Here is a 25,219-nt window from a genome sequence, read left to right on the forward strand (position 1 = left end):
GCTGGGAAGGAGAAGGGATTGGGATCGATCTACTGATCCCAATCCCTTTTTATTTTTCAATTTGCCCAGACACAAAACGACGTCGTTTTGGTATTGGGCAAATTTGAAAAAATAAAAGAGATCAGGGATCTCCTGATCTCTTTTATGTTTTTTAATTTGCCCCAGAACAAAACGACGTCGTTTTGATTCTGGGCAAATTAAAAAAAAGAGCCCAGCCCAGCCATATGGGCTGGGCTGGACTTAATTAACTTATCTCCCTCTCGACAGAGAAGGAGAGATGAACAGGCAGGGGTGGCTAATTTCTGGAAATCAGAAATTACCCCACGCAGCTCCGGCGCCGGGGTGGCTGGAGCCCCCAGGCGCCGGGCTGCGTCCGCCTCTGACCGGAATGTTGAAATTGTATGATAGGCTGGGTAAGATGCCAGGAACAATTACGGATCGGATTGGCAGAGAGAGCGGCTTCAGTGAAGAGAAGAAAGAAAGAAAAAGGTTCCCACTTTTACTGCTACTAATTTGAAATATGGCTATGAAATTTAATTTAATTTTATAAATTATATTTGGGAAGGAACCCAAAAATGTCATAAATGAAAAGAAAAAATTTGATGTTAAAAAAAAAAAAAAAAAAGTCAAATTTATAAATAAACCAACATCCAATTATAAAATAAAAGAAAGGAATATGCTTCTAAACTTCACAATCTCATATAGAACAAGTGGCTTTGACTATCATATTGGTAATATTGTTCACAGGGACGGATTCAGCATTTTTTATCAGTGTGGTAAACTATATGTGTAGAGTAAAAAAAATGCCTAATACACAAATAACCCCTGAACTTGTCCAAATATTGTAACTGTCCCCCTCAACTCTCAATTGTAACAACTTACCCCTTAAACTTGTCCAATTGTAAAACATAACCCCAAATTTGGAATTTTTTTACCCCGTATTTGAAGCAACCGTAAAAAAGTTTCTCCAGATTCGTATCACACCAAAGATCTGATTATCATACTCCACGAACGTTGTAGATTTTGCATTTCACGTGTTTCTTCAATTGCAGTCCATGTCAGCAATTTAGGGTTGTGTTTTACAATTGGACAAGTTTAAGGGGTAAGTTGTTACAATTGGACAAGTTTGAGGGGTAAGTTGTTACAATTGAAAGTTGAAGGAGGCAGTTGTAATATTTGGACAAGTTTAGAGGGTTATTTGTGTATTAAGCCTAAAAAAAAATTTAAAAATCAATAACAATTTAAATGAATTATTTCATTTACAATATATCAAAATAAATTGTACTAAGTTAATAATTTTTCTTAATGAATTATTTCATTTACAATTTATCAAAATAAATTGTAATAAGTTAATAATTTTTCTTAGAATATTTTTTTCCTTCTCAATTAGGGGTGGCAATGGGGCGGGGAAAAATCGAAAACCGTAAGGATTCGAATCGACAGGGTCGGGGAAAAACCGAAAATTTTGGGCGTGGGGCTGGGAGTGGGGGAAATTTTAGCCCCGAACATTAAAATTGGGCGGGGGTGGGTATTACTATCCCCGAACAGTGGGGATCCGCAAACCCCCCGAAAAACCGACCGTAAAATCCCCAAAAAATCCCCGCAAAATCTCCAATCAATAAAATAAAATATTATATATATATATAAGATAATTAGTATTTAAATATGATTAATAATCAATATTGTGATAAGTTAACTAATACTATTATCTACATCTACAACAATTTAATTTAGTTTTATTGTTGCTCTACTTTAATTTTGTTTTATTGCTATTCTTGATATATATTGAATGCTGGGTTTTTTTATTATATCAGTACTGATATTGAATGTTAAGTTTTTTTTTATTATACAGTAATTCCTCTATATAGGAATACTCTATGAAGGAATAACCTCTATTTTGTTATAAAAAAACTCGGTCCCAACTTGGTAATAATAACCTCTATTACCAAACTCTATTTAGTAATAACCTCCCAATTGTTATATAAATATTCCGGTCCCAAGTGTATTCCTATATAGAGGTTTTACTGTATCAGTACTTTAATTTTGTTTTGTTGTTGCTATAAAGTTATATTTTATAATTTCGTTTTACTGCTGCTCTAAACTGATACTTTATATCAGTCACACATGGTGAATTTTAAATTTGGGGATTGGTTAATTTTTTAATTTAAAATTTTTTTAAATTTTATTTGGGGATTAGGGATTCCCCGAAACCCGTGGAGAATCATGTGGACGGGTTTGGGTGCCAAAAAATCCCCGAACATTTTTTTTGGGATTCCCCAAAACCGCCACCGAAAATATTGAGGGCGGAATGGGGGATGCAAAACCGCCTCCGCCCCGCCCCGCCCCATTGCCACCCCTATTCTCAATGCTATCAAATATTCTTTTTCAATAACTAAACAATTATTTAAAAAAATTCATCCCATAAATTTTGGTGGTAAAAAAAATGTCAAAACTAAAATACGTCCATAATGAAATCAAATGTTATATCTTAAATTGGTTTAATTTATATTTTTTAATCAGGTGTAATTTATTAAACATTTCTTTTTTTATTATCAATTACAGTGCAAAAAATATAGAGTCCTATTATTGTAAATGGCATAACATTTATTTGAGCCCCTAAACTAAAATTTCAAACTCAATTAAGATCTTAAACTATCAAAATCATCAATTAGGTCCCTAAACTAAGCAAAAATCATCAATTGAGTCATTATTCTATCCTAAAATCAGAAAATGTGACTATTTGACATGGATTATAATGATCTATATGTTGGTTCAAAATAAGTTTGGAGAAAAATGTCTGAACCTCTTCCACCGAATGATTTTCGATGAGGAGTCAATTGATGATTTTTGTTTAGTATCAAAACTCAATTGATAATTTTTTCTTAGTTCAGAATCTAATTGATGATTTTGATAGTTTAATGTTCTAATTGGTTTTGAAATGTAAATTTGGGGAGCCAAATGGATGTTATGCCATTGTAAATAATATCAAGGTTAGGTTGTTATAGTGGAAAAATATATATCAATGGCAAAAATCAACATTTACAAAACATTTTAGGATTTAACTTGTAATTTTCCATAATTTGCTATAATATTCCTAAAACAATCATTTTAAAAGTTAAAACCCATCAAAATCCTAAAATCAACACCTATCAGCTATATTGGTTATCTTGTTTGAGCTGGCAAGTGCAAAATACAAAGTTGGATTAGGAATTGTAGAGAGGATGACGAGCACGATTTCATTAATTTTAGGGATTTGATTTTCTATTTTTTTTCCTTTGTTTTTCTTATCAAAACCACGTCATCCCACTTAAGTTATCTTCAACCCTCAACAGCTTCTTGAACCAGAAGTTCAACAATGGAGGAAAAGGGCAAACTGTATAATATTTAAACGATTCTAGATCTCAGTGGGGGCAAGTGCCCCCATTGCCCCCACTGTAGATCCGTCCCTGATTGTTCACAGACCAATTTGACATAGAATGTTTGGTAACACAACGATAACATTGACCACATACGGCTTAATAAAAGACACAGTACTATTCTCAAGATCCAATAATATAGATTTATAATCAGATATAATCACACCAAAACTAGAAATAGACACATTTTGACAATGTAAAGTATCTACTAAACATTGTCAGTCTGGTTCGATAAGGATGTTGTTGAAACCGATTTTTTAACCAACTAAGGACTTCCCTCATGATAAGACCCTCGGCAGTAAAGGGTCCACATGACAAGAGAGGGTACCACTCCTTACTGTCAAAAAACTGTCAGACGAGTTGCGAAGAACACAACCTTTGCAAGCCCGCTACAGGAGATTTCACATCTTGCTCGGGACCCTCAACTCCCAAAACCTTTTCCAAAAACTAGTTGGCTAGTGTGTACTCTGATTTAGGCTCATATTGTATCCACTCTTTACCGTACATTCCCTATTATGCTCTAGTAAGTAAAGTCCACGTGAGTAAAAGGTCCATATGACAATAGAGGGTATCATACCTTACCGCCAAAAAACTGCCAGACGAGTCACGGAGAACACAACCTTTGCAAGCCCTGCCATGGGAGATTTTGCATCTTGCTCGACACTTCAACTCCCAAAATCTTTTCTAAAAACTAGCTGGCTAGTGCGCACTCTGATTTAGGCTCATATTGTATCCACTTTTTACCGTATATTCCCCATTATGCTCCGGAGCCCAGAACCAAGACTATCTCTCTTCATTGGCAAATAGAGAAATAGCCAAAATGTTATTGCAATCCTCACAAACCACCATCCTTCCTCATTTTTGGTCAAAGATAACTACTCATTCCATTTGCAAAACGGCCATTGAATCCCTTCCTTAAATGACTCCTCATTAATAATAGTAAATATCATATTTATCGATCCTCTTATTATGCTTTTGCATGAGCAGTTACTGCCATCAGAATCATCAGTTCCTCTTTTAATTGAGCAATTGCTACTAATATAATTACCAATTATGCTTTTAATTGAGTAATTACTGCTATCATTAATTATCAGATACTCTTTTAATTGAGTAGTTACTACCAGCATAATTATAAGTTACATGGACTGTCTTGACCGGACTAGAGTCATCCACTACCATTAGGGAACTACCGTCACCACCACCTCTAACACCATCATCATTGACAAGCCAACGAGCACCCTTACTCTAAGATTTCTATTTAGTCTAGGCAATCATTCCAGCAAAGGACCCGTAGAGATCAAGATGATTAACATTAAGATCTTCATCGAGCACAATAACTCCATCATTCTCCTTATCTTCTAATGAGAGATCAGCATACATCGAGTCAAGATTACTCGATGATGCCATATATGGACAAAATAGAATGTTTGATGCAAAAATTAAAAGAAAAGAAGAAACTTATCAGATAATAAGACAAACCAAACTTGTCAAGACAAATCTTATTTTCATATTCGTACAAATGATTTTCATATTAAATTAACTTTATTTGGGAGTTTTCTTTATATAGTAAATAAAAGCTACGGGAGATAACATTTTAATTTCAGTACCTCCGACCTTTAAATCTATTACTATTATTAAAAGGAGGAACAAATGATACAATTGTCACAAAATAGAGCACCATTTATGTGATATGGCTCAATATGAGAGTACACTACGCCAAATAGCCTCTAAGATGATAGTAAATAACCATTATCCCGCAAGAGAAAAAACTACCACGGGGCTCGCTGCCATCTGATGCACCTTCAGACGACGGTTGGGTTCTGTCATGTGAAGACATGTCATATTACATTAGACTATTTGCATGTTGTCATATTACTCGTGTTACGATGACAGCTTATTTATTAGTATCGTCACATTTAATGTCATCATATGACATACTAATAATTAAAAATGTCAAGTAGATATATGGAAAATTGGCATATTGGTATTTGCGATAATATTTTTTATAATAATTTCTGTTGTTATAGCTTGTTTCAGATGACATAGGTCTTAATCAATCATCTCAATGGATTTATTTTCAGATGACAGATTCGTTTATTTTAATATCTTTATATTATTGTTTGGATGACATTTTTTTAGACGTAAATGTCACGCTTTGTCTTCTTCTTAGAATGAATTTCTGGTTTTTACTTGAATAATGAAACATACTCAAATAAACAAGAAATTTTGTATATCAATGATTTTAAATTTATTTGAGATTAATGCTCATAATCTGTTTGCATTTGTACAGATAAATTTCTGAATGTAATTAATATCAAGAAAAAGAAGCAATGCATATCCAATCGGTCAATTTGGCGTAGTGTTGGAAACAAAATCGAACTTGATCTGCATATCTTATAAAGTCATTATTAGGCCTACAATCCCCAAGTCTTGATATCTGCAAAACCAAATGCATTTCATTAATTACGTACGTATAGAAACTCTTGAGACTTATAATAACTCATTTACCCTTTCCCCTTCTTAGACCTTTCACTTACCCACTCATAGTATAAATATGAAGCTTTTACCACATTCTTCAAAAGTCTATAACCCAACAGTATACGTACCCTAATTATACCGATCATGTCTAATCTTAGGTGCCTCCATCGTCGTGTTGAGTTGGAGTTTACCAAACTCCGGCATGAGTCACCCAGGTGGCTCCTCAATAGTTTAGCTATGATCTTACTCACCCAAAAGTTGTGAATTGTTCTTCCTTCTCTATTTCTGCTAACTCACGTACGCTTGTTGCTATATATGCAGGTTCTGAGAATGGCGACCATCTACAATGATCTGTCATGGTGAAGGGCCTTCCAAACACCCCTTATGAATGAGATGTATACAGAGTCGATATCAACTTCCCTGTCAATTTACCCTCCACATCTCTAGTTGTAAGAACACGAATTTATTAATACATTGTAATCAGTTCATATATATGCATATACACTCATGAAATTACTATTATTCTCAGTTCATTTTCAGGACTAGGATTTATCATCCTAATATCAGTCCTTCGGGGAGTGTATCTCTTCCCCAGCTACTTGCTCGCCCTTCCTTTCCTGCTACCACGGTAAGATGATGCTATAAATCTATGCATTTATCTATATTTGGGGTCTAATCTCTCTATGCCTATTTGGGGTCTAATTTAACTATGCATTTTCTAGCTGATGTGGCATATTTATGGAATACTGATAGAGCCATTCATTGAGGGCCATTTCCTGGCCAAGAACAAATTACTGAGCAATACATCAGCAATATGACAGGTTATGTTTCAACTGCCAGTAGATGGATGTTAAGCCCAAAATATACCTAAAATATCATTAATATTTATATCATTTTTATTACAAATTCGTGTTATTTATATCTGTTTAGATTACTTTTACTCTCGAATATCTTTCTTTCTTGCAAGGTACCTAAATATTCGGTAAAATCCAAATAGGAACGAAAAAGGATCTAAAACAGAAGAAAAACCCTACAAAAGGAGTCAAAGACGACGTAAATCAAAAGCGTCAAGTCGAGGACACGAACGAAAGCAAAGAAACGGAAAACTCAGCATGCCGCGATCGCGAATTCACCACCCGCGACCGCGACACGCGTGGTTTAGCCACTTCTTCCCTTCGTCCGTCGTTCAACTCAATGTTACGTCATTCACGGCCGCGGATTACCATCCTCGGTAATTGCAGAAAATTTACAAATGCATTTAACACATGCTGAAAATCCAAGAAACGCGTTCGTTCAAGTGGATAAAGACGTCCTTTCACAACGGACACGACTCTTAACCAACAGATACATCACTTCAAACACAACCCTTCAACATCTATAAATAAAGAGTTGATGTTGAGAGAAAACATATGTGAAATGTTATAATCAGAGCGTAGAACTTATGTCGAAGTTCTAAGTAAACACATTTCGAGAGTTAGAAATTAGATTCTGTATAAAAGCAATATGATGTACACACATTGTTTATAATATAATTACAAACACAGTAGCGTTTAGATTCAGTCTTATTAGTTTACATTTTGGTAGAGGCCGTCCGCATCCCTATAACGAAGATACAACGAGAAGATTGAGTAGAGGATCCGCCCCGGAGTCTGACAAACTCTAACGAAGCCCAAGGGAAGAATTGACAACCTTTCACTTGCAATCGTCAAAAGTTTCCATGCTTTCTGTTCTCTGTAAACTTGTTTCAATTTATATTTCATCTAATAAAGTTGGTTCTCTTCAATTCATTTTTAAGTAGCACTTATGGTAACCAATCCACTAAAGTGAGTTCTGGTGTTTTCATTAAAACGTAGTTAAATTCAAAATCATTACAAGGAAACTTTGTTGAACAACCTAAACAAGTTGGTACTTTTAATGTTAAAGATTAGTACCAGGTTGATTAGGGCACGATACTTTGGATTAAGATCGAAAGCAGTTCAAAGCCCAATACATTGAAGGAGCTTATGATATTACATTTTCATAATGTACAAAGTTTAAAGTTGATTTCTTTGCTTAATGTAAATGAATACATTTAATTATCTTTTCTAAAAAGAACTAAGCGTTTCTGTTTTGTAAAATTCATCCCTAAATCAGAAGACATTTCTAACAATCGATTTATTCTAAATATAAAATCTTATTCCTGCATTTTCAAATACTCAAAGTTCACAAATTCAATTAAACAAATTTTCTAAATTCAATTAAACAATTTTCACTTTTTATTTACATTTAATAAATCTAACAAGTTCGAAATTAATAATTCAAAAATAAGTTTTTCGTTAAAAAACGTATCTCTGTGGGATCGATATTTTTATTACTACAAGCGAAACCGTGCACTTGCGGAAAACGCTCAACAAGTTTTTGGCGCCGTTGCCGGGGACACGCCAAAATTTTTGACAAAATTTTTATTTTTCGTATTTTATTTTCGAATCTAGGTTTACACATTCTTTTTACAACTTTTATATTTTATTTATTTCAGTTTATTTAACATATTTATTTTCAATTTTGTTTTGAAGGTAGTTTGGTTCGTGCAACAATTTCAAGTTCATGCGCAGTTCGCGAAGTTCGGGCACGCCACTAGACCCTCTTGATCCAAAAATTGAAAGAACACTTAGAAAAAACAAAGGCAAAACCCCCTTTAAAAACCAAATTAGTCCAGCCAGAAAATATGGCAACACTTATGGAGTACGCTAGGCCAGGAATGGCTGGTGTAACTAATAGTGTAGTTAGACCCCGTATAAACGCAAACCAATTTGAAATTAAGCCTGCTTTGCTTAATATGTTGCAAAATAACGTAACGTTTTATAGGCTACCTCACGAAAATCCTAATACCCATTTGACAAATTTCTTAGAAATTTGTGACACTTTTAAAATTAGCGATGTGCCAGCCGAAGCAATCAAACTTCGCCTTTTTCCTTTTACTCTTAAGGATCGAGCCAAAGAATGGTTAACTTCTATGCCGGCCGCAACATTTGAAACTTGGGACCAACTTGCCCAAGCATTTTTATTGAAATATTTTCCTTTAGCAAAAACCGCAAGAATCATAAAAGAGTTGACATCTTTTTCTCAAAATGGCAATGAAACTCTTTATGAGGCTTGGGAACGTTTTAAAGAACTTCAACGTTTATGCCCACACCACTCATTGCCAGATGCACTTTTAATGCAAACATTCTATAGTGGATTAAATCCTACGACTAGAGGGTCATTAGATGCTATGTCTGGAAGGGTTATTTATGAAAAAGACATCCGCCCAAGCAAGAGAACTTTTGGAGGAAATGGCAATCAACAGCAGTATGTGGCCCGCAGAGCATGGACATATACCAATGGCGAAACCGTCACCCTCAGGTACATCATCGGTTAAAGGTATAATGAATCTTGATCCAGTTGCGATGTTGCAAGCCCAAGTTTCTGCCTTATCGCACAAATTTGATAGGTTTATGGCACCGTGCGATCCTAATGGTACTCCGCTCCAGACAGATATTGATTACGAAGGTATGGATGTAATAGAACAGGTAAATTTTGTCCAAACTAATAATCCTTATTCTAATACTTATAATCCTGGATGGAGAGATCATCCTAACATTAACTGGAGAGATAATAATAATAATAATGCAAGTGCTAATCAATATCGTAATAATAACTTTCAAAATCAATCGAGAGATACGATTAGCACTTTATCTTCAAAAATCGACAAATTTATAGATGTTATGAATGGAAAAATAAGTAATCAAGATCAGCTTATTCAAAACCAATCATCTAGCATCCATAATTTGGAGGTTCAAATTGGACAACTTGCTAAATCAATTCCATCCCGCAAAGAGGGAAGTCTTTCCAGCCAAACGGGAGGAAATCCGAAAGAGCATGTACAGGCTATCACTCTTCGTTCAGGGAAAAACTACTCAGATCCGGAAATACCCGGAGATTCAACTTTACCTGGAACTGATTTACAAAATTCCAAAGAAAATACATTAAAACAAAAAGATGCACAAATTGATTTTGGTACGAAACCTTTTGTACCAAAACCACCTTTTCCACATAAGGTCCGAAATAAGGACCATGATAAACAACTTTTATCGTTTTTAGATAAACTTAAAAATTTGCATCAAAATTTAACATTTATGGATGCAATTACGCAAATTCCTAATTATGGAAAGTTTTTGAAAGACTTAATTTCAAAAAAAATTAGTTGGGAAGGAATTTCATCCATTTCACTTACTGAAGATTGTAGTTCGATAGTATCAAGCAAATTACCTACTAAACTCAAAGATCCCGGATGCTTTACCATTCCGTGTAAATTGGGAGATATTGAATTCCCAAGTTGTCTTTGTGATTTAGGAGCTAGTATAAACTTGATGCCATTGTCTATTTTTGATAAATTAGGTTTAGAAGAAGAAATCAAATGTACTAATATGGTTTTGCAATTAGCGGATCAATCCACTAAAAGACCATATGGTATAATTGAGGACGTTTTAGTAAAAGTTGACAAATTTATTTTTCCTACTGATTTTGTTATCTTAGATTTTGCTTATGATGCTAATTGTCCGCTAATCTTTGGTAGACCGTTCATGAACACGGGACGCGCTCTAGTCGATGTGTCAGAAGGAAAAGTAGTTTTAAGGATAGGAGACGATAAGATCGAATTTGACATAAATCGAGCAATGAAATATCCTATGGAGGATTTCGCTTGTATGAAACTTGATCTAGTTGAAGAATGTATTAACGACATTATTCAAAGAGAAGAAATAATAGAACCTATAATGGGTGAAGAATTGGAAGATAAGGACCCAGAGCCTTTGATTCGAGAAGATGGACCAGTTCCGCCTTCAGTAGTAGTTCCACCTAAATTAGAACTTAAAGAATTACCAAACCATTTGAGGTACACTTTCCTAGGCGGAAGTGATACTCTACCTATAATCATCTCTAACAAATTAACCGAAAATCAAGAAGAAAAATTGAAAGAAGTTGTTAGAAATAGAATAGGAAGTATGGGATGGCAGATTTCAGAGTTAAAAGGAATTAATCCTAGTATTGTAATGCATAGGATTCACTTAGAAGAAGATAAGCCACCTAAAGCGGATAGACAAAGACGCTTAAATCCGAATATGAAAGAAGTAGTAAAAAATGAGATTACTAAACTTTTAGACAATGGAATCATTTATCCTATTTCGGATAGTGAATGGGTTAGTCCAATCCATTGTGTACCCAAAAAGGGAGGTATAACTGTAGTAAGGAATGATGAAGGTGAATTAATACCTACGCGAACCACCACCGGTTGGAGGGTTTGTATAGATTATAGGAACCTAAATAAGGCAACTAGGAAAGATCATTTTCCTTTACCTTTCATCGATCAAATGATCGAGAGGATAGCCGGTCATGCATTTTATTGTTTTCTTGATGGTTATTCTGGATTCTTTCAAATATATATTTACCCGGATGACCAAGATAAAACAACCTTCACATGTCCTTATGGAACATTTGCATATAGAAGAATGCCTTTTGGTTTATGTAATGCACCAGCAACTTTTCAACGTTGCATGACTGCAATTTTTAATGATTTCATTGAAGATATCATGGAAGTATTTATGGATGATTTTTTAGTTTATGGAGATTCTTTTGATGCATGTTTAAAAAACTTAGATAGAGTTCTTTCTAGATGCGAAGAAACGAATTTAGTATTAAATTGGGAAAAATGTCATTTCATGGTTGATGAAGGAATTGTTTTAGGTCATAAAATATCTGAAAAAGGATTAGAAGTGGATAGAGCGAAAACTTCAGTGATAGAAAAATTGCCCCCGCCAACTACTGTTAAGGGAGTAAGATCATTTCTAGGACATGCAGGTTTTTACAGACGATTTATAAAAAAACTTTTCTGTGATTTCCAAACCACTTACTAATTTGCTTATGAAAGATTCAACCTTTGATTTTAATGAAGATTGCATTAAAGCTTTCGAAACATTGAAAACAGCCTTAGTTAGTGCACCCATAATTGCTAAACCCGATTGGGATTTGCCTTTTGAAATCATGTGTGATGCAAGTGACCTAGCTGTAGGATGTGTTTTAGGTCAAAGAAAGGATAAAAGATTACATGTTATATATTATGCGAGTCACACATTGTCCGGTGCACAGTTAAATTACACAACAACAGAAAAAGAAATGTTAGCCGTAGTATTTGCATGTGATAAGTTTAGGTCATACTTGTTAGGATCTAAAGTTATTATTTATACAGATCACGCAGCTTTACGTTATCTGTTTGCTAAGAAAGATGCAAAACCGCGTCTGATTAGATGGGTTTTATTGTTACAAGAATTTGATATAGAAATTAAAGACAAAAAGGGAGTAGAAAACCTTGTCGCCGATCATCTATCAAGGCTCAAAGATGAAAACGGTCCGATAGGAGAGACTATCGGTATACGAGATGATTTCCCTGATGAACATCTCTATCAGATTAAAATGTCATATCCCCATGGTATGCGGATATAGCTAATTATCTCGCAGCCAATGTTGTTCCAGAAGGATTAAATTTCAACCAAAAGAAGAAATTCTTTTCTGATATTAAACAGTACTTTTGGGAAGATCCTTTCTTGTTTAGGACATGTGGTGATGGGATAATTAGAAGATGTGTTAGCGAAAATGAATATGAGTCTATAATATCGGAATGCCACTCTAGTTCATATGGAGGGCATAACGGCACTAGCAAGACAGTGGCCAGAATATATGAATGTGGATTCTTTTGGCCTACGATGTTTAAAGACGTTCGTTTATTTATTACGCGTTGTGATAAATGCCAAAGAACAGGAAATGTAGGTAGAAAAGATGAGATGCCCCTCACGAACATATTGGAAGTTGAAATCTTTGACATGTGGGGAATAGATTTCATGGGACCTTTTCCGCCCTCTAATGGTAAAACTTATATTTTAGTAGCCGTAGATTATGTTTCGAAGTGGTTTGAAGCAATTGCGACCCCGACGAACGATTCTAGAGTTGTTACTGGTTTTCTTAAAGATTTATTTTGTAGATTTGGTTGTCCTAGAGTCATTGTTAGTGATGGCGGTACCCATTTCATAAACCGAAATTTTGATACACTTCTGAGGAAATATGGAGTACGTCACCGTGTGTCAACGCCATACCATCCTCAATCAAATGGTCAGGCGGAGACCTCGAATAGAGAACTCAAATGGATTCTAGAGAAAACAGTTTCGTCATCAAGAAAAGATTGGTCTAAAAAACTCAATAATGCGCTATGGGCATACCGTACTGCATTTAAGTCACCAATAGGAATGACTCCATATCGTTTGGTATATGGAAAAGCATGTCATTTACCAGTAGAATTAGAACATAAAGCCTATTGGGCTATTAGAAAACTTAATTTTGATTTACAACAAGCAGGAAAGAAACGTTTACTCGACTTAAATGAGTTAGTTGAGTTACGTCATCTATCTTATGAAAATGCGAAGATTTATAAAGAAAAAGTGAAAAAATGGCACGATGCCAAGATTAAGGTCAAACAATTTAATGTTGGGGATAAGGTGCTGTTATTTAATTCACGGCTTCGTTTATTTCCAGGAAAACTTAGGTCCAGATGGACTGGACCATATTTGGTTCTCAATGTATTTGATTATGGAACTTTAGAAATTGAAGGACTTGACGGAGTTCGTTTTAAAGTTAACGGTAACAGATGTAAAATCTATTACGAAAATTTTTCAAACGAGGAAATTGCGTTCGTAACGTATTTTTCTGACGATTAATTCATTCAGATTTATTCCAATTTTACTTTTATTTTATTTTTCATTTTGTTTGTTTTTAATGATTTTTAATTTTTACACATTCCAATTTTATGATTTTTCATTGTTAATAGACTTTATATTAGATTTTAGATACATGAAAATATGTTCAAGTCATAATTTTAATTAAATTCTAGGTATTTAATATGAATTAGAAGAAATTTAGTGATTCTCAGTTGAGAATTTGGAATTCTCAGTTGAGAATTCACATATTTAGAATTCTTAAAAAGGTAAGGACTTTTCTGAACTTACAGAGGATTTGGAATCCTCAGTTGAGAATTCAGAATTTTAAAATTTCAAGGGAAAGGAAGAGAAAACAAAAAATTTCTGAACTTACCGGGGATTGAAATCCTCGGCCGAGGATCAGAATTCTCTATAACTTCAGCAGGAAAAAAATCACACAAAATTTTTTAAAATTAGCGTGCCGCGACCGCGGCTCAGTATCCTCGGTCGCGACACGATAAATTCTTGCAGACTCAGACCTGCGTTTTTCTTTTCCTGCGGACACAACTTTTCAGAAACGAAAAATTGAGTTTCTTCAATCTTCAGGAGGTCTGATTAAATACCTTTTCACTTCACAACAATACCTCATTTCATCCTAGGATTTTATAAATAAGTTATAAAGGATTGAAGTACTGTTACATTCTTTTCATCTCTGTCAGAATACCTTTCTGATATTCTTTCATCTTCATCAAACCAGAAACTAAGTTCAGAGACCTTTGCTTCCTTACACATTTCCAAACAACATGATTTCTAAACACACACCATCTAAGAAATAGGTTTGTTTGGTATTTTGTTTTCACACAATATGTAAATAGGTTTGTTTGTTTATAATTGAATTCATATTTGATGTTTTACTTTATTTGTTCATACATTTCTAATAAATCAATACTTTTTATTATTTCGTCTGAATACTGATTTTATGTCTGTTCAAATTTTATCAGTGATAATTAATCGATCAGTATACTAACACACTTCACGATAATTCTCAGTTTATATTTGATATCTCTGTAACTATTACATGCGAAATTATTAAGTGCATGACTCAGTTTCGAATCATTACATATGTAGATTCATTTAACTTATATGATTAAGTGAACCTTACTGCTTCCTTCATTTTACTTCATAACTTTTGATATTCTTATCTTAATTGACTTAATTATATCATTTGTTATTTTCCCATTAATAAGGATAAACCTTTGGTTTACCTTGAATTTAATGTTTCATTTATATTTTGAAGTTTCAGGTATACATGTTTTCATTTATAGGACATATTTACTCAAAAAATTGCACAAACAGAGTTTTGTTCGCGTATTTCAGCGATCGAGAGTCATGAATCTCGGTCACGACACACGATCTGTAGGACGGAATTAGGATCCGATTTTGCACAATTTTTCAACTTTTTCCTGTTCCTTCAATAACTCCTAAACACCTATATTTCACCCCTATATGTACCTATCCCTTACACAAACCTAACATCACCTTCCATTTTACCCAATTACACACTCCATACTCTTCCCCGTATAATTAAATCCACACCACATTACCTTTACTTTTACAGACCCATTTTGGTGGGGATGACGATCTGCATTATGATGATGACAATATAGCGGAAGCAAAGCACAAATGGCATGTTGTGGAAGAGCACCACTTTGTTGGTGATTGCGTTAATTTTCAATAAAATTTCAACCAAATGAATGAGCAGAACCGGCACATGAATTTATGGTTAGATGATATTGGTACAAACTTTCCAGACTTGTGTTCATGAATTACCTCGGTGGATTCCAACCTTAGTAGTTGGATGCTTTAATTTCATATATCTATATCTTATTTCGTACCATTTTTCGTGTTTTATCAATTTTTGCACCAATGAGGACATGGTCCAATTTAAGTGTGGGAGGAGATATTGCATATATCATTTTTAGTACGAATAAATGCAACGAATAAGAATAATGAAAAGATATAAGAATAATTATAAATGCAACACTTGTTTTATGCAAATGCAACATATATTGCAAAACAATTTATTTAACATTATTTTAAAATATATTTAACTTATGATTATTTTTAGGTTATCATTATCGATAGAAATAATATATTTCTATACGGGTAATATTTTCAAATTTCTCACAAATCTTCGACACAATTTTAAGTAAAAATTGTCTCGAGTGAATGTATTTAAGTAAAAATTCTTTATTTTTAATCTCTATTTCATATCATGAAATTCATGATACAATAAATCTTATTTTAAATTTTCAATTAGGTTTATAGGCATTAAATTGAACTAACAATTTTTTAGCTCGGTTTTGATTTTGTCTTACATTAACACCAATTGAAGTTTTTAAGGAAACTATAGCCATAATAAATGTTGAATTTTAAGTCAATATAGGATGAATGTGCTAATTTTCTTTTTCCCAATTTACAAGTTATAATCAATAAATCGTATGCTTAACTTTTGGCCACGATTGAGACCAATCTTATCACAGTCGAGGTATGAAAGGGAAGAAATAAATAAGTAAAATGTACTTTTGGCCACGGTTGTGACCACCCTTATCACAATCGAGGTATGAAAGGAACGTTTAAATTAGAAAAATTAAGCGTGTTTAAAGTTTAAAGTAACGATTGCGTCCACCCATGGCATGGTCGATACCTCTTAAGCGAACACAAATAAAATGCATATAAAGTTACGATCGAGACCACCCTTATCACGGGCGTAACTAAGCAAATAAATTAAACTTAATAAATCATATATAATAATTCAAGTTTGGGAAAGGAAATTTGGTACTTTGAAATGCCTTGAGATGAAAGACTCAATAACATGCGTGCTTACATCGTCCCGAATACTTCAATTTAAACATTGAAATACAAGACGAATGATATATCGTATTTATACTAAGTTAGTTTGATATTTTGCGTATAAATTTGCCATGCGAAGTTAGTCTTTTTTCGGCTTAACTAATTTCAAAGGTAAACACAAAGATATATGTTTTATTTTCATAAAGAGATTAGTTAAGGAATAAATTCAGTGAAATTTTGCTCGGGACTAGCAAAAGATTAAGTGTGGAGATTTGTTAAGCCCAAAATATACCTAAAATATCATTAATATTTATATCATTTTTATTACAAATTCGTGTTATTTATATCTGTTTAGATTACTTTTACTCTCGAATATCTTTCTTTCTTGCAAGGTACCTGAATATTCGGTAAAATCCAAATAGGAACGAAAAAGGATCTAAAACAGAAGAAAAACCCTACAAAAGGAGTCAAAGACGACGTAAATCAAAAGCGCCAAGTCGAGGACACGAACGAAAGCAAAGAAACGGAAAACTCAGCATGCCGCGATCGCGAATTCACCACCCGCGACCGCGACACGCGTGGTTTAGCCACTTCTCCCCTTCGTCCGTCGTTCAACTCAATGCTACGTCATTCACGGCCGCGGATTACCATCCTCGGTAAGTGCAGAAAATTTACAAATGCATTTAACACATGCTGAAAATCCAAGAAACGCGTTCGTTCAAGTGGATAAAGACGTCCTTTCACAACGGACACGACTCTTAACCAACAGATACATCACTTCAAACACAACCCTTCAACATCTATAAATAAAGAGTTGATGTTGAGAGAAAACATATGTGAAATGTTATAATCAGAGCGTAGAACTTATGTCGAAGTTCTAAGTAAACACATTTCGAGAGTTAGAAATTAGATTCTGTATAAAAGCAATATGATGTACACACATTGTTTATAATATAATTACAAACACAGTAGCGTTTAGATTCAGTCTTATTAGTTTACATTTTGGTAGAGGCCGTCCGCATCCCTATAACGAAGATACAACGAGAAGATTGAGTAGAGGATCCGCCCCGGAGTCTGACAAACTCTAACGAAGCCCAAGGGAAGAATTGACAACCTTTCACTTGCAATCGTCAAAAGTTTCCATGCTTTCTGTTCTCTGTAAACTTGTTTCAATTTATATTTCATCTAATAAAGTTGGTTCTCTTCAATTCATTTTTAAGTAGCACTTATGGTAACCAATCCACTAAAGTGAGTTCTGGTGTTTTCATTAAAACGTAGTTAAATTCAAAATCATTACAAGGAAACTTTGTTGAACAACCTAAACAAGTTGGTACTTTTAATGTTAAAGATTAGTACCAGGTTGATTAGGGCACGATACTTTGGATTAAGATCGAAAGCAGTTCAAAGCCCAATACATTGAAGGAGCTTATGATATTACATTTTCATAATGTACAAAGTTTAAAGTTGATTTCTTTGCTTAATGTAAATGAATACATTTAATTATCTTTTCTAAAAAGAACTAAGCGTTCCTGTTTTGTAAAATTCATCCCTAAATCAGAAGACATTTCTAACAATCGATTTATTCTAAATATAAAATCTTATTCCTGCATTTTCAAATACTCAAAGTTCACAAATTCAATTAAACAAATTTCCTAAATTCAATTAAACAATTTTCACTTTTTATTTACATTTAATAAATCTAACAAGTTCGAAATTAATAATTCAAAAATAAGTTTTTCGTTAAAAAACGTATCTCTGTAGGATCGATATTTTGATTACTACAAGCGAAACCGTGCACTTGTGGAAAACGCTCAACAATGGACTCAAGAGCAGGCAGGGGGGCATGATGATGTGTGAATAGCGTGCAAGGGGACATTATGTGCGAATAGCATGCAAGAAGGTGTGCATGCTAAACAAACATTAGAGTTGGATGATGTGGAGTATTAGAGAGGCATGAAAGGCAAATCGAAGAACAAATTGATTACCAATCTACTTGGTAATCAATTTGATCTTCCATTTGCCTTTGATGCCTTTACAGTACTGGACACCATCCAACTCCAATGTTTGTTAGCATCCAGACCTCCTTGATTGCTATTTGCACACATTTTTTCACTGTTATGAAATAATTTATATGATAAATTAGAACCATACATTTTGTAATCCTACTAATATAAATAAGGTTAATCTCTTCTCGACTTAGAAATGCGACGGGGATTCTCCGTCCCCAACGGGAACAAAAAATCCTTCATCAAAACATTAAAATAATGAAATATTGAAATAAGGGAAATAAATACTCTTTATTTTTGCTTAAAAATCTCTCTGTTTTTTAAGCCAATAAAAACAAATCTCTCTATTATGAAATAATCTATATGATGAATTAAAACCATATATTTTATAAGCCTACTAGCATAAACAAGACTTAAATCTCCTAGGGTTGCGAACATAGAGGGGATTTCTCGTCCTCGATTAGAATATTAAAATAAGGGAAGTAAATCTTCTTTATTTTTTCTTAAAAAGTCATTTTATTTTATTTTTTTATATGCGATCATCTATTTGATAAATCTATACAATTTGTAAGCCTACTAATAAAAAAAAGGTTTATCTCTCTAAGGGTTGCAAATGGGGCAGAGATTCCCCATCCCTATTCGGAATTCGTCACATCGAGGACGAAGAATCTCCAATTAATCCATGTGTGGCGGAGATAAGGATTGTTTTCTCCCCCATAGTCAGGGACATGGATAGGTATCCTCGCCCCACAAATATCATCGTATCCATCCCTAATGTGCCCTGTAGGGACCCCCGTGAATTCCCTAATTAAATTCCATTTCAACATTTTTTTTGTGATTTTTTTTTAGTTTATTTTCAAGAACAATAGTTAAAATATTGTAAACTAAATTAATTTTTATTCGTTACATACTAAAATAATGAAATAGATTTAACCCTAAAAATAGAAATTTATAGAAAAGGGGATGTAGCTCAGATGGTAGAGCGCTCGCTTAGCATGCGAGAGGTACGGGGATCGATACCCCGCATCTCCATATTTTGTTTTTTTTCACTTTTCACCTTTATTCTTTGTCTTTTCACCTTTCAGTCTTAAAACTTCTTTCTATTTATTTCACTTTAGTTTCATTTTTTTTATGAAAATGTGTACATAATTTCATAGATAAAAAAAGGTTTAAAGCATTATTTGGTCCCTGACCTATGCAAAATTTTATCATTTGGCCCCTAACCTATTATTTGGTTACATTTGGCCTCTAACCTATCTCAATTAGTGAAATTTCACCCAATTTGTATTAAAACTTAACCGAGCCGTTATTTCATTGATGAGTAACGATATTTTGACACTTGAACTTAATAGATTTTAGTTTAGGATTTGGTTTTTGTTTTTTGTTTTTTAAATCTAATTAATTATTTCCACATAACGTGGTAAAAAAACTTTAAGAAATATCGTGTGTCATGTTCAAGTGTCAAAATAAAGTTACTTATCAATGAGATAACGGTTCGGTTAAGTTTTAATACAAATTGTGTGAAATTTCACCAATTGGGATAGATCATGGGTCAAATATGACTAAATAATTGGTTAGATGCCAAATAACAAAATTTTGGATAGGTCAGGGACCAAATAATGCTTTAAGCCGATAAAAAACAACAAGTACAATAAGAAAAATATGGAATAAAACCTTACATAAGTACAGACTATGCCTAGTACATAATCTATAAAGGTAAAAAAAAAAAACTACAAAAAACAAAATAAAACAAATAACAGATGAAACATTTACTTGTTGAAACTCCAAATTTGCAGAGAAGCATCTGTAATCCAATCTTCAATATTTAAACTCTTCTGAATCTTCGGATCTGAGTCATTTCTTTTGCAACCATGCAGATGTAGTGATCTACGAATAAAATCTACTATTTCTGCTCTTGCTAAATAAAAAAATATTACAAATAAAAAAGATAATAAACAACAGATGCAATTTAAGCGGATTAAGAGATCCAGTAAAATATATGCAATCCAACTAAAATAAACTTAATGAATAAAGAAAGAAGAAAAACTATAAAACGTGCAATTAAATATAAAATAAGGGAAATAAATATTCTTTATTTTTGCTTAAAAAGTCTATCTATTTTTAAAGCTAAAAAAAGTTCTCTATGTTATGAAATAATTTAATGTGATAAATTAGAACCATACATTTTGTAAGCCTACTAGTGTAAATAAGAATAATGTTGCAAATAGAGCTAGAATTCCCCATCCTCATTGGGGACGAGGAATCCTCGATGAGAATCCCCAGTGGGCAAGGATGAGAATTGTTTTATCCCCCGCATGCAGGGACGAGCATAGGAATCTCCGCTCCATTTGGATCCATGTACCCGTTCTTGATATGCCCCCATGGGATCCTCGTAGATTCCCCGATTAATTCACCATTCAACATTTATATTTATATTTGTGATTCTTTTTAAAGTTATTAGGTTAGGTCAATCTTATTCTTTCATTTTGCCACTCAACTCCCACTCAATCTTATTCTTTGTCGTTATACTATGCTAATAGTAAGGGGATGTAGCTCAGATGGTAGAGCGCTCGCTTAGCATGTGAGAGGCACGGGGATCGATACCCCGCATCTCCATTCTTTCTTTTTTCACTTTTCACCTCTATTCTCTATTTTTTTCACTTTTCATTCTTAAATGTTCATTGATTTTGCTTAAAAAGACTCTCTGTTTTTTAAGCTAAAAAAAGTTATGTTATGAAATAATTTATGTGATAAATTAGAACTATAGATTTTGTAAGCCTGCTAAATAAAACTTATATCTCATAGGGTTGCAAATAAGAATTGTTTTGTCTCCCATACATGGGGATGCGGATAGGACCCCTTACTCCATTGGGATCGTTATACTTGTACCTGATATGCCTCATAGGATCCCATAAATTCCCTGATTAATTCATTATATATATTTTTATGATTCTTTTTAGGGTTATTAGGTTTGGTCAATATTATTCTTTCCTTCTACAACTCAACTCAACACAAACTCAATCTTATTCTTTGTTGTTAAACTCTACCAAAAGCCAAAAATATGGAGAGAAAATAGAATAAAAGTTATATATTTATATAAAGCGCTGACCTCTTGCCAATTAATTCTGAGTAGCTTTATCTAGATTAGAAGCGAATTGCGCAAAGGCTTCTAATTCGACGAATTGGGCCAAGTCCAATTTTATCTTACCCACCAATTGTTTCATAGCTTTAATTTGAGCAGTAGGTTCTACTCTGGAAATGGAAATCCCCACATTAATAGAAGGGCAAATTCTAACATTGGATAGATCGATGGATAAGAATATTTTTCCGTTTGTAATGGAAATTATATTAGTAGGAATATAAGCTAGAACATCTCCTGACTGGGTCTCGACTATTTATGCTTCCTTCATCTAAACGAGAACTTGATTTAACAGCTCTTTCCAAAAGGCTTGAATGTATGTAAAAGACATCTATTAGATAATTCATGACTTGATGGTCTTCGTAATAGAAGAAAAATTTGGCGATAAACATATGCTTGTTTGGAGAGATCATCATAAATGATTAACAAAATGGAATAGGGAATATGAACAAAACATTCCCGTTAAGGTTTTGTGGATAGGGACGAGGAATCCCCAATAAGTCGAGGAGTGGGGATGGGGAATGTAGTCCTTTCCCCATCGCATCCCATTTACATCCCTAATTCTCTCATTTTACAAACCACACCAATATTAAAAAGTTTATGCTGTGATTATTTTCTCTCCATCTAAATTCTTTAATATATTAATCTTTAGATATTTATTCTATTAACCTTCATCTTTTTATTATATCAATCCTCATATTCATATTATAATTACATTATAATCCATAAGTTTATAACATGTTATCAGTATAAATTTTCTCATCCAATTAATTTCAACCCTAACTTGCTCATTTGATTAATCTCTACTCTAATTTGTTTGTCTAAATAACCTTACGTAAGTTTAATTTTTATTTAATAACTTTTTTCTAATACAATTATTTGTATTCTATTTCAAACATATCGAATGTTACAAATATTAAATTTGTGGTAGTTGATGCGTGGCGCCTAGGTAGAGCTCTAAATATGTATTATGATAAGGATGTTATGACTATGGATATGATCTTCCTAAATGATCTATCTCTACTAGACGCTACTACTTAGGGGGCAAGTGTACCCCGTCGTATCAAGTAATAATCCGGTTAAGATCGGGTATGGAATCTACGGGATTTATAACTACAAGTATTAAACGATTCGGTTTTATACGTTATCTAAGTGGTGAATACTTTAGGTTGGTTTGGGTGACAACTACAAACTACTCCTAAACTATTAGTGAGACAGATTTATATAACGAAAACTCTACGAAGTGATGCGGATGGTGATAAGTTATAAATATGATAAACAATGACTCCCAAAATATACGGTTAATGATTTACTCTTGCAATGATGACTACGTGTAGTGTGACCGACCCGTGAAGTACTTAGACTACGTGGTTCCTAGTCAAGGCGTGTCTAATGCTTGGGATTAGAAATTAGGGCCCGTAAGTTCTGTGGCTTGTCAATTCCTACGGTTTCCGGTGCGTCACTTCCGGTAAGGCAACACCTATATGAATCCCTAAAGATAGCCCGAATGGCGTCGAAAATCGTGTTCCCCTACACAATAATCAATTACGAATATCAAAACAAGTAACAAACATCAACACGTATAGAGAAGTAGAGATTGTAAATCATAAATTATAAATATGGAAAATGTAAATATGGAATACAACCAAGCCTAGTACATAGGAAGAGTACAAGCTAATTAGCAAGTGAAAAGGGAAGAATCCGCCCTTGGAACTAGCTAACCGGACTCAAAGCTGTCTCTTAGGACTTGGAGGTGGAACTCTCAAGCTTGGTGAACGAAGACAGAACGGAACTTTGACGGAATGCCGGAATAAACGAACAAGCAATCAAGGTGATAGAGTTTTGCTATGTAAAATCTGAATCTAAAACTACCTAAAACTCAATAGCAAGAACTCAATATAAAAGACTGAATATGAAAAACTGCCTATAAATGAGTGCTAATCACTCTTATTTATACACATCAAGCTAGGGGTAAAATTGTAATTTCACAAGTTACAAGCATGGAGATACATTATTTCTGCAGAATTCCCATGACACGCCACGCGCATGGTAGGGGATGCCCCGCGTATTGGCCCATTCCGTCAGAAATCTCCTGCAAGTGGACCAAATTTAGATCTTGTTGTCTCAACCACGCCCCGCGTAGACTGGGGTACGCCGCGCGTGTTTGAGCTCCTGAGGTTTAATGGCGTGAACTATGCCTTTTATGTCACGCGTAGCCTGGAGCATGCCTCGCGTATCTGCGTTCCTAGACTTTTGGACTAAAGAATTCCCAAGTACGCTCCGCGTGTAAGGTGGGACGCCCCGCGTAGAAGGTTGACTTTGGAAGACCATGCAGTCTGACATTCATGATTGAGCTTATCATTGCTTCTACACCCCGCGTGGAGGGTCATACGCCCCGTGTATCAGTGGGTGAAGCCCATGTGGTGCCTGTGGATTGAGCAATTATTTCTGACTGGATGTCACACGCCCCGCGTGGAGGTTGATACGCCTCGCGTATGTCGGTGGGATTTTGCTCCTTACTCGTACCTGAAATACAATTCTCGAGAGCCGAGTTAGCTTGACATTTTATTTTCTAAATCTAATCAAAAGTAAAGGAAATTAACCGAAAGTACAGAATTTATTTTTATTTCATTACTTTATTAAAAACTTCTTATTTTCATAATTAAACTTATTTATTTAGTCGTAAATTGAACCGTAAACCATGCTAAAAGATAGGGACAAAATGCCCCTATCAGTAGTCGACATTTCTGTGAAAAAATATTCAGTGTATTTACTTAAAACTTCTTTCTATTTATTTCACCTTATTTTCATACTAAATAAGGAGTTTTAGGGCTTTCAATGAGTCTCTTGGAAAAATATCCTCTAATTATGCCTCTTTTTTAGACGAGAAAATGAATGCTACAGAACAAGCTTAACAATATCCCCCCTATAAAAACTACGCTACTTATACTATAAACTACTACTTTAACTGGTTGATTGAAATATCATAAGATGTTTTTGCTTAAAAAGTCTCTCTGATTTTTTAGGCTAAAAAAAGAACTTCACAGTTGTGAAATAATCTATACGTTCAATTACAACCAAAGATTCTTCTTCTTTTTCTTCACTTTTTATTTTTCTTGATTAGGATCTAATCGTGTTTATCATTGTCGTAATGCCAAGTTTGGGAATGAATTGCAATTTCTGATATGCCAAGTTCTTGAAATGAATTGCAATTTCTCTCTGGTCTGTGTTTTATGTATATGTAAGTTGATCTATCTCTTGCGGGTTTTTCAGTATTTGTTAAAATTCGTTCAAAGTTGGTTGATTTTTCTAGTTGATTTCTCGAAATTGTGATTTGCAGAGGCAGAATGTGGAAAATGGAAATGTGTATAGATAACCTAGAAAATATAGTTAAGAGTATTTCTTCTGCTTTATTCATACAGAATAATGGGATTTTTTGTGCATAACAATTGATACGATATTAACTAAATGGGCCTAATTCTCAAAGTAAATACATGCAACCTGAATCTAGCAGTTGGGCCTAATTCAAGAAGCCCATAAATGATGGAGATGTAAAGGCCTAGTCAT

General features: G+C 33.9%; 3 non-coding genes across 3 annotated transcripts; 2 read left to right on the top strand and 1 right to left on the bottom strand.

Moving 5' to 3' along the window:
- Positions 1–8,967: 8,967 nt before the first annotated feature.
- LOC136201603 (small nucleolar RNA R71) lies at positions 8,968–9,074 on the bottom strand. Its single transcript, XR_010673950.1, has one exon. It is a non-coding gene; the product is annotated as a small nucleolar RNA R71 (small nucleolar RNA).
- A 10,398-nt stretch (positions 9,075–19,472) lies between these two features.
- On the top strand, positions 19,473–19,545 carry TRNAA-AGC (transfer RNA alanine (anticodon AGC)). The gene has a single exon. It is a non-coding gene; the product is annotated as a tRNA-Ala (tRNA).
- Positions 19,546–21,056: 1,511 nt separating this feature from the next.
- TRNAA-AGC (transfer RNA alanine (anticodon AGC)) lies at positions 21,057–21,129 on the top strand. Its single transcript has one exon. It is a non-coding gene; the product is annotated as a tRNA-Ala (tRNA).
- The last annotated feature ends 4,090 nt before the right edge of the window (positions 21,130–25,219 follow it).

This window comes from Euphorbia lathyris, chromosome 7, assembly GCF_963576675.1.
Source record: "Euphorbia lathyris chromosome 7, ddEupLath1.1, whole genome shotgun sequence".
NCBI lineage: Eukaryota > Viridiplantae > Streptophyta > Magnoliopsida > Malpighiales > Euphorbiaceae > Euphorbia > Euphorbia lathyris.